The sequence below is a fragment of the Eublepharis macularius genome, chromosome 4 (assembly GCF_028583425.1).
Source record: "Eublepharis macularius isolate TG4126 chromosome 4, MPM_Emac_v1.0, whole genome shotgun sequence".
Classification (NCBI taxonomy): Eukaryota; Metazoa; Chordata; class Lepidosauria; order Squamata; family Eublepharidae; genus Eublepharis; species Eublepharis macularius.
In genome coordinates, this window is record NC_072793.1 from 56,184,899 (window position 1) to 56,199,129 (window position 14,231).

The following is a 14,231-nucleotide window of genomic DNA, read 5'->3' on the forward strand; positions in this document are numbered from 1 at the left end:
TTTGTTCACTCCCTCAAAGAACTCTAACAGATTGGTGAGACAAGATCTTCCCTTACAGAACCCATGCTGAGTTTTCCTCATCAGCTTTTGGTCATCAATGTGCCCACTAATTTTATTTTTGATAATAGTTTCCACCAACTTACCCGGTATTGACGTCAGGCTGACTGGCCTGTAATTTCCCGGATCTCCCCTGGAACCTTTTTTAAAGATGGGGACAACATTAGCTACCTTCCAGTCCTCAGGAACAGATGCAGAGTTTAATGACAGATTACATATTTTTGTGAGGAGATCTACAAGTTCACACTTGAGTTCTTTCAGAACTCTTGGATGTATGCCATCTGGGCCCGGTGATTTATCAGTTTTTAAATTATCTAGCAGTCGCATAACCTCCTCTCTCGTCACCTCAATGTGACTCAGGTCTTTCAAAACCCCTCCCAAAGTCAGTGCTTCCGGAGTGGGCATGCACTTCTTATCTTCCACAGTGAAGACAGAAGCAAAGAACGCATTCAGCTTCTCGGCCATTTCCCTATCACCCTTTAGTAATCCTTTTACGCCTTGGTCATCCAAGGGCCCCACTGCCTCCCTAGCTGGTTTCCTACTTCTAATATATTTAAAGAATTGTTTATTGTTTTTCTTTATGTTCTTTGCAATATGCTCCTCATATTCCCTTTTTGCCTGTCTGATCACAGACTTGCACTTTTTTTGCCACAGCTTATGCTCCTTTTTATCAACCTCACTCCGACTAGTTTTCCACTGCCTAAAAGAATCCTTTTTACCTTTTACAGCTTCTATTACATTGCTTGTTAACCATGCTGGCCTTTTCCTAAACCTATTTGTGCCTTTCCTAACCAGCGGTATATATTTAATTTGAGCTTCCAGGATTGTAGTTTTAAATAGTCTCCAAGATTCCCCAAGTGTTTTGACCTTTTTTACTTTCCCTTTCAGTTTCTTCTTCACGTACCCCCTCATCTCAGAAAAGTTACCCCTTTTGAAGTTAAACATGGCTGTGTTGGTCTTATTTGGCAATTTCCTATTTATACATATGTTGTACTCAATAACATTATGGTCACTGTTCCCAAGTGGTGCAATCACATTTACATCTCTCACCAGGTCTTCAGCATTACTGAGGACCAAATCCAGGATCACCTCTCCCCTAGTAGGTTCTGTAACCATCTGTTCCATAGCACAGTCATTGAGACAGTCTAGAAACTCACTTTCTCTCCCCCGATTCGAACACCCATTGGCCCAGTCAATGTGTGGGTAGTTAAAATCACCCATTACAACACAGTTTTTTTGTTTAGCAGCCATCTTTAATCCTGTCATCATTTTATAATCCTCCTCTATTTTCTGATCTGGAGGGCGATAACAAACTCCCACAGTTAAGTTTCCATTTGGGCCCGTAATTTCAACCCATAGCATTTCCAGAAGCGAATCTAATTCAGTTACCTTCTCAATCTTACTGGAATGTATACCTTCTCTGACATATAGAGCCACCCCACCACCAACCCTTCCCTCCCTATCCTTCCGATATAATTTATATCCAGGAATCACCGTGTCCCACTGATTTTCCTCATCCCACCAAGTTTCTGATATGCCCACAATGTCTATGGATTCGCCCAACACTAAACATTCCAGCTCCCCAATTTTACCTCGGACACTTCTAGCATTTGTATATAAACACCTGTAACTTCCCCGGCACACTTTGCCTCGAGACGTAGTTAGGTCATCTGCACTGTTTGTCTCCATCTCAGTTGACAACTCTAATCTATCTCCCTGTAGAAGTGTTATACCTAGCCCTTCATCTCTCTGAGATGAACCATCCTGAACCAGAGACACTTTATCTCTTGTCGGCTTTCCCCTAGCATTTAGTTTAAAAACTGCTCTGCCACCTTTTTGATTTTAAGTGCCAGCAGCCGGGTTCCTTCTCAGGACAAGTGGAGACCGTCTCTCTTGTACAGCTCCCGCTTGTCCCAAAAAGAATCCCAGTGCCTAACAAACTTGAACCCTTCCTCCCTACACCATTGTCTCATCCACGCATTGAGACTCCTGATCTGCATTTGTCTCTCTGGCCCTGCGCGTGGAACAGGTAGCACTTCTGAGAAGGCTACCTTGGAGGTCCTGGCCTTGAGTCTCCTGCCTAACAGCCTAAATTTTTGTTCTAAGACCTCACGACTGCATTTCCCAACATCGTTGGTTCCAACATGGACCACGACCGCTGACTCTTCCCCAGCACTATCTACCAGCCTATCTATAACACGCGTAATGTCCGCTACCTTCGCACCAGGCAGGCAAGTCACCATACGGTCAGAACGCGGTTGTGCCACCCAGCTATCTACTTGTCTAAGGATCGAATCACCAACTACCAAGAGCCTCCCTCCCGCCCCACCCAGGGATGGTTCCTTGATGCGAAAGGAAACCTGCTCACCAACTGAAGAAGAGGTCCCTTCTGAGGGCATGTTCCCCTTATCCTCAGTACGGTGCCCTGATTCCACAAGATCCTCATTCTCCTTGACAACAAGAACGCTGCCATTTTTAGAGTGGGACACATCTATCCTGTCCCTGAGAATCTTGTCCTCGTGCCTATCTAACTGTCTCCGCTTCTCCAGGTCAGCCACCTTGGACTCAAGGGTACGTATTCGTTCCCTGAGAACCAGGAGCTCCTTGCAGCGAGCACACATCCAGGACTTCTGACCAGAAGGCAGATAGTCATACATGTGACACTCAGTGCAATACACTGGAAAGCCCCCAACCCCCTGCTGGCATTCTGACTTCATTATTCTGTTTTAGGAATAACACACTAAGAGGAAAGAAAACGGCTATGATCCCCCGGCTAAGAGCCACAGGCCAAGAGCCCTTTAGCTCTCGCCCTTCGGCTCGCGCCAAAGGCTCGCGCCCCTGCCCAGCAGTTGCCTTTTCAATGCAAAAGGTCACTTCCTGCTAAGCACAGGAGGTGAGCACAAAGGGGGTGTGTGGCTTGTACTCCAGCAACCCCCAGCAGCCTTACAAACACACTCACCCTCAAACACAATCAAGCCCAAACACACTCAGCCTCAAAACTACACTCAAATCAACACAAAACTACACACAAAAAGCCCCAAAGCTAGAGAGGACCACCCTTAGCTTCTCAGCTTAACCTACCACAGCCAAGAAAGGCAAAAAGCCCTTACCTCCTCTAGCAGCTGCAGACCATGTGCTCCTGAGCCCAGGTGACTCTGCTCTGCCCTGCCCCTGCCCAGCAGTTGCCGCATCAAGGGCCATCCACTACCAGAAAGCCCTAAGTGTGCACTGGCTAAGTCGAGGCTGCTTGCCTTCTCACAAGGAGAACCACACTTCATAAGAGGCTTGGGTGGGGAATATTGGCTCCCATTGCCTACCCCTTCTCATCTCTGTTGACAAGTGGAAATGCCTCGAATGGAGGAATGGTGCCATGGATATAGCTTGAACTACAGAAGAACAATTGCTGGATTTGACCAAGAAAATCATAGCAGATGCCTTTGCAGACAGAAACTGGGCTAGTCCCACCCCATAGCTATACAAGACACAAAAGGAGTCTAGAGGCCTAGAATAAAACAACCTTGAAGAGGGACACAAAAAGAGGAGTAACACACTTATATGACCTTGTGAAGATTAAAAAAGCCTTCTAGTTCATATCAGTATACAATGGATTAAAGCCCAAGTGCAGATAGCATCTTAGAAAGACAAGAATGTCTAACTTCACCAAAGCTGGACTCATGTAATTTCTCTCCCTTGATGATCTGTGTAGTTATTATAATGAATGGTATGATTTTCTGTTGGTTGGGCCAATATTAAGAATGCTGAATAACCATGTTTTAATAATAAAGGCTTAGAATGGAAGCAGAGACTCTATAATTGTATTACTTGTGGACTGTACCTGGTAACAAACCTAAAATATTATTTGTGGTGTACCTCTTTCCAGGAGTTAAATGATTCGATATAGGAAAGCTAAATAGAAGCTTAGAGCTTCTTAAACGTACACTTATATCTGAATCGGGCCTGGCCAGAGTAATTGAGAACAGTGGGCTGCAGCCCTTTAAGGAGCTGCTCTGTGGCTGGCTGCTTCCTTGTGGACCCTTCAGTTTGCTTCCCAGGCCCCTCCCACATCTCTGCCAAGCTCTGGGCCAGGAGATTTTCTGGGACATGGTGTCTTCCTCTTGACCACCCCAGGATAGCCCAGTAAGTGCAATAGAAGAGACAATTCACCTGAAGTGAAGAAAGCTTGTGCTGGAGTAAATGTTGCTACTTATTAAGGTGCCAGTGAATTTCTCTTATGTTGCCACCTAGACCACTATATTGTCAGCTGTGGAGAAGACCTGCAGATTAACAGGTGCCCAGAGATCTGACAGCGTATTCTTGAGATAAAGTCTCTGTCTCCACCCCCAAGTGCTATTGCTATTTTGGCACTTGAAAAGATATAGATGAGGGAGAGAGACCTGGTCCTGCTGCACCACAGGCCCAATCAGGATCAGGTATTCCCCTCCAAAATGCCCCTCAAAGAAAAATGTGGGCAGGGGTCAAAAAGGGTATGTGGTTGATAAATAAAGTGGGAATGTATACATAATACCTTCTTTTCAGTCCTCAAAGAACTGCAAACCAATTATTGCACATGCTTCTCTACAAACTTCTTCATGCACAGCACAGTACTGTTTCTAAGGAAACAAAGGGATTGCATGCGACTCAGGCTTCGCTAACTCTGACAGGCCTCATTTCTCCTTTATGTAGCTTATGATAGCAGGATGCATAGCTGGCAGGGTTTCTGGTCCTCTCCATTTGGAAACATAATCGTAATAGTAGCTTAAAATCATAAGGTGATTAAAACTGTAAACCTAAACTACATGTTAAGTTCTTAAATCTTTATGATGTACTGCAGTCAACCTGCCAACGAAACCCGTGCACCTATGAGGTTAGTATTTATATACAGTTTGCACTCTGGCAAATAAATCAAAGTTCTTGTGGCTTTCATTGCACAGAGTTACAAAAAGTCATGAAAGGCAAAACCTGGGATTTAAAAACTCACCTAAATGAGTATTATAAATAGTTATAGCTAGTTTGATAGCAGAGTTACTTATTCAGAAGCATTTTCCCAATGTGCAGTAATTAATCCTCAAGTGATCAAATTGTAGACAAGAGAACTTAATATAATAGATTCCATTTATGGCAATATCTTGGAATAGAAAGAAAGAGGCCTAGTCTAAAAGTAAACTTTTCCTATTGGGCACAGTCAGATAATCTGGCGTTATTCTTGCACATGGTTATGTGGATTAGGCCTTTATGGCAAAAGTTCTGAAGAAGGCCATGAGTCAAGAAGAGAGAAAATCTGCCAAGAGACACAGAGACAGAGGAGGAGTCAGGAGGCATTCACCACCTTAAACAAAGAGAAGCAGCTTACTATCAAGAAAGTTACATACAGAGAGATGTGTAGCACCCCCCTCCCATGTCCAAGGCTTGTTGAGTTGCCTATTCCATCAGTGACCAAAGCAGTGTTGTTAATTTAAACATCAGCTGCATATTCTCCATGGCACAAGATGTGATGTCTCTGGTAGTACATTTACATTCCTATCCATCAAAGGAGCCAGCACAATTGATTACGTAGCAGTTTCATCCTCGCTCCTGTCTCATACCCTTTGTTTTGAGGTTGGCAACAGAACTGAGTGATCACTGCCCATTCTGGCTTTTGCTTGGATTTGGGTGCTATATCTTGCTCAGTTATACCCATGATCCCTTAAGACGCATCTCATAACCCAACTCCTCAAATCTGTGCTCTCCAACAACTGACCTTCTAAAATTACAACTCATTTTGGCAGAGGGAAGTTTGATCAGGATTGCAGAACAGCCAGGAAACGGCTAGTACGCTCTACCCAACAGATTCTTCACCATAACATAGGATCTTAACCCACTGAATTTAACTGAAAGCCAGTGTGATGTAGTATTTAAAGTGGTATTTAGGATCAAGGAGACCCAAGTTTGAATCCTTGCTCTACCACAGAATCTCACTGGGTGACCTTGAACCAGTCACACACTGCCAGACCTACCTCTAAGGGTTGTTGTGAGGATAAAATGAAGGAGAGGGGGTGATATAAGCTGCATTGGGAATAAAGGTGGGTATAAATAAAGTAAAATAAAAATACAATGAAGTAAAAAAATAAACACATAAGTGTAAGCAATACAAACTGTTGTTACAATAATAATAATTTCCAGAGATCATAATGAAGCCCTCTAAGTTTGTCACTCATGAGTTGTGCTGCAGGCTTTCTTGTAGTGTTTCAGACAACAGAGGATAACCTCTTTCAGCCTTAGTGGTAGGCAGTTATTTTGTGCAGCAAAACGTCTTGAGCGTACCCTGCCCTCTGCTCTCCAAAATACTCTATGTTCAGTTTGGCATAAATATCTAAAATGTGCTCCATGGACAGGGGAAGACAAAGAGAGGCAGTCAGTTCAAATGGACTGGTTATAGGTAAACAGTTCAGCTACAACAGTACATGGAGAAATTAGCCTGTAACATACTTTCTCACCTGTCCAACCAGATCACGTCTGCAGAAAAAACTGGAAAAGATCCAGAATTCAGGCAGGCTGAAACTAATTCAGATTCTTGCTGCTTTAAAATTACTGCAGATCAGCATGGCATCAGTCAGACAGGCTTCTAAACCCCTATCATCATATTTTATGTCATGTATCTTTTTTAAAAAGTGTATTTGTCTTTCCATTTTAGAAAATTGTTCAAAGCAGCTTATATGACAAAATACAAACTTTTCAAAATACAAAATTAAGCATCAGTCCCCCATGTAAAATTTGAAAGCTGCATACCACGCAGAATTACAATAGGATATGAAAAATTAGAATACACCAAAGTCTTTGGTTTTTGACTAAGCATCTGAAAGATATCAGTGAAAGTGCCTATTTAACATTTTTATGGAAAACATTCCATAAAAAAGGTGCCAGAACAGAAAAAGTCCTGTCCCAGTATTAACACACCTTGACTTCAAAGAGAGAGGTACTCATAGCAGAGCTTCCAAAGATAACTTCAAGAAATATCTAATGCTACAATATTAACACAACCCCTTTTAGAATGTAACACGGTGCTAGAATGAACTAGAATGGCCTCTTAAGCACATATGTCCATAAGTAAGTCCTACTGAGGTCAATGGTATGTTTGACTGTAGCCCAACTCCCATCTGAATCTGAGGTAAGATCCTGTAACTTATAACAATTGGTTCGTATCATCTATAGTTGCCCGAAAAACTAAGTAATGGGGAAAGGTGAGAAGGACCTCAGGAAATTACAAGTCAGTTGTACCCCCAGTCGGAAGTAAGAGACAGACACAGGCTTGGATGAAAGGGCCGTTTATTAAATGACCATAACAATAACGCACGGCAAGGGCTAACTGAGTGGCACAGGTCAAGCCCTGGGGTCAGCACCTGACCACCGCCTTGCCTGTCTGAACGAGCCCCCAATGCCCCGGGTGTAGGCCATCTCCTGAATGGCTGCAACCCGGCCAGCTAGGCCCTGGGATCCCACTCAAGCACCTGTTGCGCCCCAGCCGCCAAGCATGAGGTTAGGCCTTGTTCCCGGGGATCCCCTCAGGCGTCTGCCCTCCCTGACGGTAGCCGCCCAAGCATACCGCCCTAACAGCAGACCCTGTTCCCCAACCTTGGGGAATGCCACAGGGGGTCACCAGCCCGCACCCTATTTCCAAAAGCTCCTGCCACTACCACTAACTGGCTGCACCCAACAATACTCATACCACCGCCATTAGTGCAAGGTAGGCGAAAAAACCCCCTTCCTCACAGCCAATCAGGGAAGGAAGGAAAACATTCCTACCTGGCTTCAGAAACAGCAGCCGGCTATTCCTGCACTAAACACAGGGTGAGGTGGGTGGACCGAGCGCTCCAGAAGACTGACACTGGGAAGGGGCAGAACGCGCGCAAGAGCGCTAAGCTCCGCCCCTTCCCAGAACCCGGATGAAGAGAGAGGGAGTCTGCCTCCTCTCCGTCCAGGGCTCCAACTGTCGGCTCCCAGCTTAAGCGGCAAGCTGCGGCTGGGAGAGCCGAATTATCCTAATATCTGTTCTCGATAAACTGGTGGGAAGTGTTATTAAAGGTAGCATTATCAAGCCTATATAACACAGTGATATTCACTCAGTGGCTTGGGAGTCACAGGTGGCTCTTCTCAGCACTGTTTCTCAGTGTGGCACCAGCCCATGTTTCAGGAAACTGGGCAAGGCTCTTGCCTAGTGAAGCCTGTTGTTTGCAAGGGGTAGACGCCACTATAGGAAAACTGCAAGCTTCCCCAAGGTACAGGCCTCATGCCATAGATGAAAAAGAATATGGCTTTTTTGGATGATGACAGTTGCGAATGTGAGCTGTGGAATGAGTACCACTGCTGTAGTGGAACAGGCATAGCTAAGAAAAAATCAGCATGGCTTCTATTTTTCCCCCAACAAACTTTATTGGTAAGTTACAAGATACATATATAATGATACATTTTACAAATTTTAAATTTTCATGTTTTTAAATAAAACACACAAAACAACTTTCAACTATTTACAATATTGCTATTCTTGATGTCTACTTTCTGTAGTCTTGCTATGCCCTATAATATGTTTTTTTTCTATAATACCTTACAAACTTATAAATGATTGATAGGAGCTTAAAGGTGGTTAAATGTTATTAGTTGTAATACACTCAAAAAAGGGGGACCATTTTTCTAGAGTCTGTTTTATTAGGATAATGTTCAGTCTGATATATATTATCATTTATTTTAGCAGAAATATAAACATGGCTTCTATGAAAGTCCTGCCTTACAAATTTAGGGAGATTCACTGAGAATGTAATAAAATGAGCTATTATACATCATGTGTCTGAGCTCCAACATGTTTTTGATTTAGTTTCCCAACAAAGATTACTGAGAAAACTCGGCAGATTCAGACAAGAGGACAGGTCTAGATAAACTGTTCCTTTTGTTGATTAGTAACTAGTTAAAGAAAAAGAAATTTAAAAAATTTACAGTGAAGGGAAGCAAGCAGTATGACCGTCGAAGAATCTGTATTGTGGCTAGTGCTCTTTAATATGTATAAATGTGGTTAGAGTGTAAATTGTGTAGAGTGTTAAATTAGGATCTGGGAGACCCAGGTTCAAATCCCCACTCTGCCATGGTAGTTTGCTAGGTAACCATGGACTAGTCATACCATCTCAGCCTAACTTACCTTACAGCGTTATTGTGAAGATAAATTGAAGGAGAGGAATATGTTGAAGTTACTTTAGATCCCCTATTGAGGAGAAAAGCATGAAGTAAATGAATAAAAATATAAATTGTCTGGAGTGTTGAAAAGGCCAAATTTTCAAATCATTCAGGATGTTGATAACCCAGCCAGACTGCAAAGAGCTCCAAAACATTGGTTGTTGTGGGTTTTCCGGGCTGTATTGCCGTGGTCTTGGCATTGTAGTTCCTGACGTTTCGCCAGCAGCTGTGGCTGGCATCTTCAGAGGTGTAGCACCAAAAGACAGAGATCTCTCAGTGTCACAGTGTGGAAAAGATGTAGGTCATTTGTATCTACTCAGGAGGGGTGGGGTTGTTTCTTGTTCCGAAGTGTTTCCAATCTCCGGGTCTGTTGGAATCTCCGGGTCTGTTTCCAATCTCCGGGTCTCTTACAGGATGACTCAGCTCAACCCCACCCCTCCTGAGTAGATACAAATGACCTACATCTTTTCCACACTGTGACACTGAGAGATCTCTGTCTTTTGGTGCTACACCTCTGAAGATGCCAGCCACAGCTGCTGGCGAAACGTCAGGAACTACAATGCCAAGACCACGGCAATACAGCCCGGAAAACCCACAACAACCATCGTTCTCCGGCCGTGAAAGCCTTCGACAATACATCGAACACCTCTACGGGGAGGAAACATTCCAACAGACCCGGAGATTGGAAACACTTCGGAACAAGAAAGCACATCTACTCTGTTCTTTAACCTTTCTCCTACGCTGCAGGGACACAAGAATCATTCCATCTTTTCTCACAACTAAAAGAATCTTCAAAACCACACAGGCGAACCGCATTTATGACCGTCTAGAACAGGCCCTCTTACGTGAGAGAATCCACACTACCCGCAAAGAACTTGCTGCCACAGACAAGGAGCTATTTTGCTTGCATATCAACACCAGCCATAAAATGAGAAGTCAGGATTGGGACAAGGTCGATAATCTCACCTACAGGAAGATGGAACAAGTTTTTACCAACCACACATCCAGACAGAAGCAGAAGTTTAACAAACTACAGGAAAAAAGACAGACAAGCCCAATGCTTGACAATGCACGCATTGTCATCAATCTGACAGACCGTCAACTCTCACCAGAAGAAACCTCCATCTTGGCAAAGGGAGGAAACTTTGCAGTCAACCCCACCAGAATTCCTGTGGAAGACATCATTGCAAATGTAGAAGCTGCCATTCGTCATCTACCTGAAGAGGAAGCTGAGGAAATAAGAGGAGAGACAGCCAGGATTCTACGAAAGGCAAAGCTTCCCACCAGCAATATAACACGCAAGGAGAGAAATGCCATCAAGACCCTCAATGCAGATCCAGACATCATCATTCTACCAGCTGATAAAGGCAATGCTACAGTGATCATGAAAACAGAGGAATACAAAAAGAAGATTAAGGAACTCCTGGACCCCTCCACCTACAAAAAACTAAAACGAGATCCCACTTGCAAAATCACCAGGCTAACAAATGCGCTGATCAAGAATTCCTCACTACATCCCGACACGCACAGAAAACTATGCAAGACTGAAGCACAGCCACCTAGACTATATGGACTCCCCAAAATACATAAGGATTCAGTCCCACTCCGATCCATTGTGAGTGCCATTGGTTCACCGACATATGAATTAGCTAGACATCTGGCAGATCTCCTGCAGGACCACATCGGGAAAACCTCGTCTTACATCAAAGATTCAGCAGATTTCATCAACAAAAACAGTTCTCTGAAACTCAATCCACAAGACATACTTGTCAGTTTTGATGTTGTATCCCTGTTTACCAAGGTTCCAGTAAAAGACACTATTGCACTTATTAATCAGATTTTCCCAGAGGATGTAACAGCCTTATTCCACCATTGTCTGACAACCAGTTACTTCCAATGGGACAATGAATTCTATGAACAGATGGATGGGGTGGCCATGGGGAGCCCACTCAGCCCAGTTATAGCAAACTTCTACATGGAACATTTTGGAAAAAACAGCTCTAGAATCAGCACCCCACAAACCTAGTGTATGGTTCCGGTTTGTGGATGATACATTTATCATTTGGAGCCATGGGGAGGAAGAATTGATGGGGTTTTTGAATCATCTCAACAACATCCACCTGAACATACAATTCACAATGGAGAAAGAAATCGAGGGAAAACTCCCATTCCTGGATACCTTGGTCATCCGCAAAGCAAACTTTCAGTTAGGTCACAAGGTCTACAGGAAACCAACTCACACTGATCGGTACTTACACAAAAACTCCAATCACCACCCCCGACAGAAAAGAGGCATAATGAAAACATTAGTGGATCGTGCAAGACAGATATGTGAGCCGCACTTTCTCAATGAGGAAATTAATCATCTAAACCACGCACTTCAGGCAAATGGCTACTCCAGAAATGAAATCCAAAGAGCAATCAAACCCAGGATGAATCAAACAACCAAGGAAAAACAGTCTCCTACAGGAAAAGTGTTTTTGCCATATATCAAAGGAATTACTGATCAGATGGGAAAGCTTATGAAAAAGCATAACCTTCAAGCAGTGTTCAGACCCACCCGAAAAATACAACAGATGCTACGATCAGCAAAAGACAGTAGAGACCCCCTCACCTCTGCAGGAGTATACCGTATACCCTGCAGCTGTGGACAAGTTTACATCGGGACCACAAAGCGTAGCATCCAGACAAGAATAAAAGAACATGAAAGACACTGCAGACTTGGACAACCTGAAAAATCAGCAGTGGCTGAACATAGCCTAACGCAAACAGGGCACAGTATCTTATTCCAGGACACCAAAATACTGGACAACACTTCCAACTACTTTGTCAGACTGCACAGGGAAGCCATTGAAATTCACAAGCATAAGCAAAACTTCAACAGGAAAGAAGAAACCTTAAGAATGAACAGAGCATGGTTTCCAGTTCTGAAAAACACCAGGCTAACAAAACATTCTATCCCCGACAATAGCCCTGCAGAGAAGATTAGCACATCAAGTACCAATCCATATGCAAAAGAACCTCCTCAGGATACAGTGAAGCCTCCCGCCATTAGCATTCCACACCCTGGGAAACTCTTACAGGATGACTCAGCTCAACCCCACCCCTCCTGAGTAGATACAAATGACCTACATCTTTTCCACACTGTGACACTGAGAGATCTCTGTCTTTTGGTGCTACACCTCTGAAGATGCCAGCCACAGCTGCTGGCGAAACGTCAGGAACTACAATGCCAAGACCACGGCAATACAGCCCGGAAAACCCACAACAACCATCGTTCTCCGGCCGTGAAAGCCTTCGACAATACAGCTCCAAAACAATTTAACTATACTGGTTCATTGTATGAAAGTGTAAAGACGTGCAACTGGGTGAAACATACTAACTTCAAATGTATACTAATGGGTTCTTCCTGGCTAACCGGAAAGGAATTTGTGCCACAAGATGTACTTGTAGTGATGGCCAGTAGCTGACTTATAGTGACCCTATAGGGTTTTCAAGTCAAGAGATGAACAGAGGTGATTTTGCCATTGCTTGCCTCCACATTATGATCCTTGGCAGTCTCCCATCCAAGTCCTAACCAGGGCTGACCCTGCTAAGCTTCTGAGATCTCAAAAGACCAGGCTAGTCTGGGTCATCTAGGGCAGAGCAGATGGCAAAGGTTACTAGACAATTCTTGTAAGATACCTATCAGTGGCTACTAGGCATGATATTTATGGGAAGCTCCACATTCAGCAGCAGTGTAAAATGAATGCAACTGCCAAGAGGCAACAAAGGGAAAGAACCTTCTAATCCTGCCCACGAGCATTCTGGGAGCATCTGACTAACCATTGTGGCAAAAAAAGATGCTGCACTATATGGATCTTTGGCCCAACACAACAAAGGTTCTTAAAAGGTACAAATGCCAGACCTTTAAATGAAAAGCATTTGGGTAAACTCTAAGAAGGATCAGCAACAAGCTCTATTAATTGGTATAAAATAAACAAGTTGAAAATTGCAACTATTGTCATGCTAGGAAGTCTAATCAAGATTTTCCTTTTTCACTAAGATAAGCTAGAAAAAAATCATACAAGGTGGCAAGCTGCTAGGAATTCACAGTGAGTTCCCTGCTCTGTATAGTAAACAACACTCCCTTTTACACAGGTAAAACCTTTAGCTATGAATCATCCTCCCTCTGTTTATTTGTTCATGAGCCAAGAGTCACCAGTCTATTACTTCATAATTCAAGCATATTTGAAAACACCACATTCCACTGTGGTGAGTGTTAATGATAAGATGATGAGGCATTGCATTCTCATTTTCATAATCAAGATACATTTTAATGGGCAGCTGTTTTAGGAGATTTTTAAAGAGAAAAAGGAAAGCAGAAAATGAAAATTGTAGACAACACATTCTTGAAAATCTTCTCCAATTATTAAAAGAAATACACAAGAAGAAAATTGTATCCCCCTTCCCCCCCCCACACACACAATAATGGGAGTAATTGCCAACTGAGGATCTTAATTTTGCAGTTATATTACTAGATAGAAGGGTAAAGGGGCCTATGTAAACACGTGAGGGTTAAACAACATGAGGAAAGGGAGTGATCCATATCTCAGTCATAACTGGTGTCTCATCCCAGAGATTCATTGTAGCAAACAATGACCACAAATATGAAGCTTGTATGCTAATATGGTGTCTTCCATTAGCTATAAATATATTGGAGGAATTCTCTTGAATGGGAGACCTGGGTTCTCATTGCCCAAACTGGCTAGATTTGGTTTCTACTGTCACATTTTTCTTTTTAAAATGCAGCTTAAAGAAGTACAACAGCCCATGTGACGTTAAATTGTACTGAACTAAGCAACCATTAATGAAGGTTTGAAGACAAGAAGAGGAAATTTCTGGTTCAAATCCCCTCAGTCATGAAGCTCCCTGGATGACTCTTGGACCAGTCACACACACACACTGAGCCTCACAGGATTGCTGTTGGAATAAAA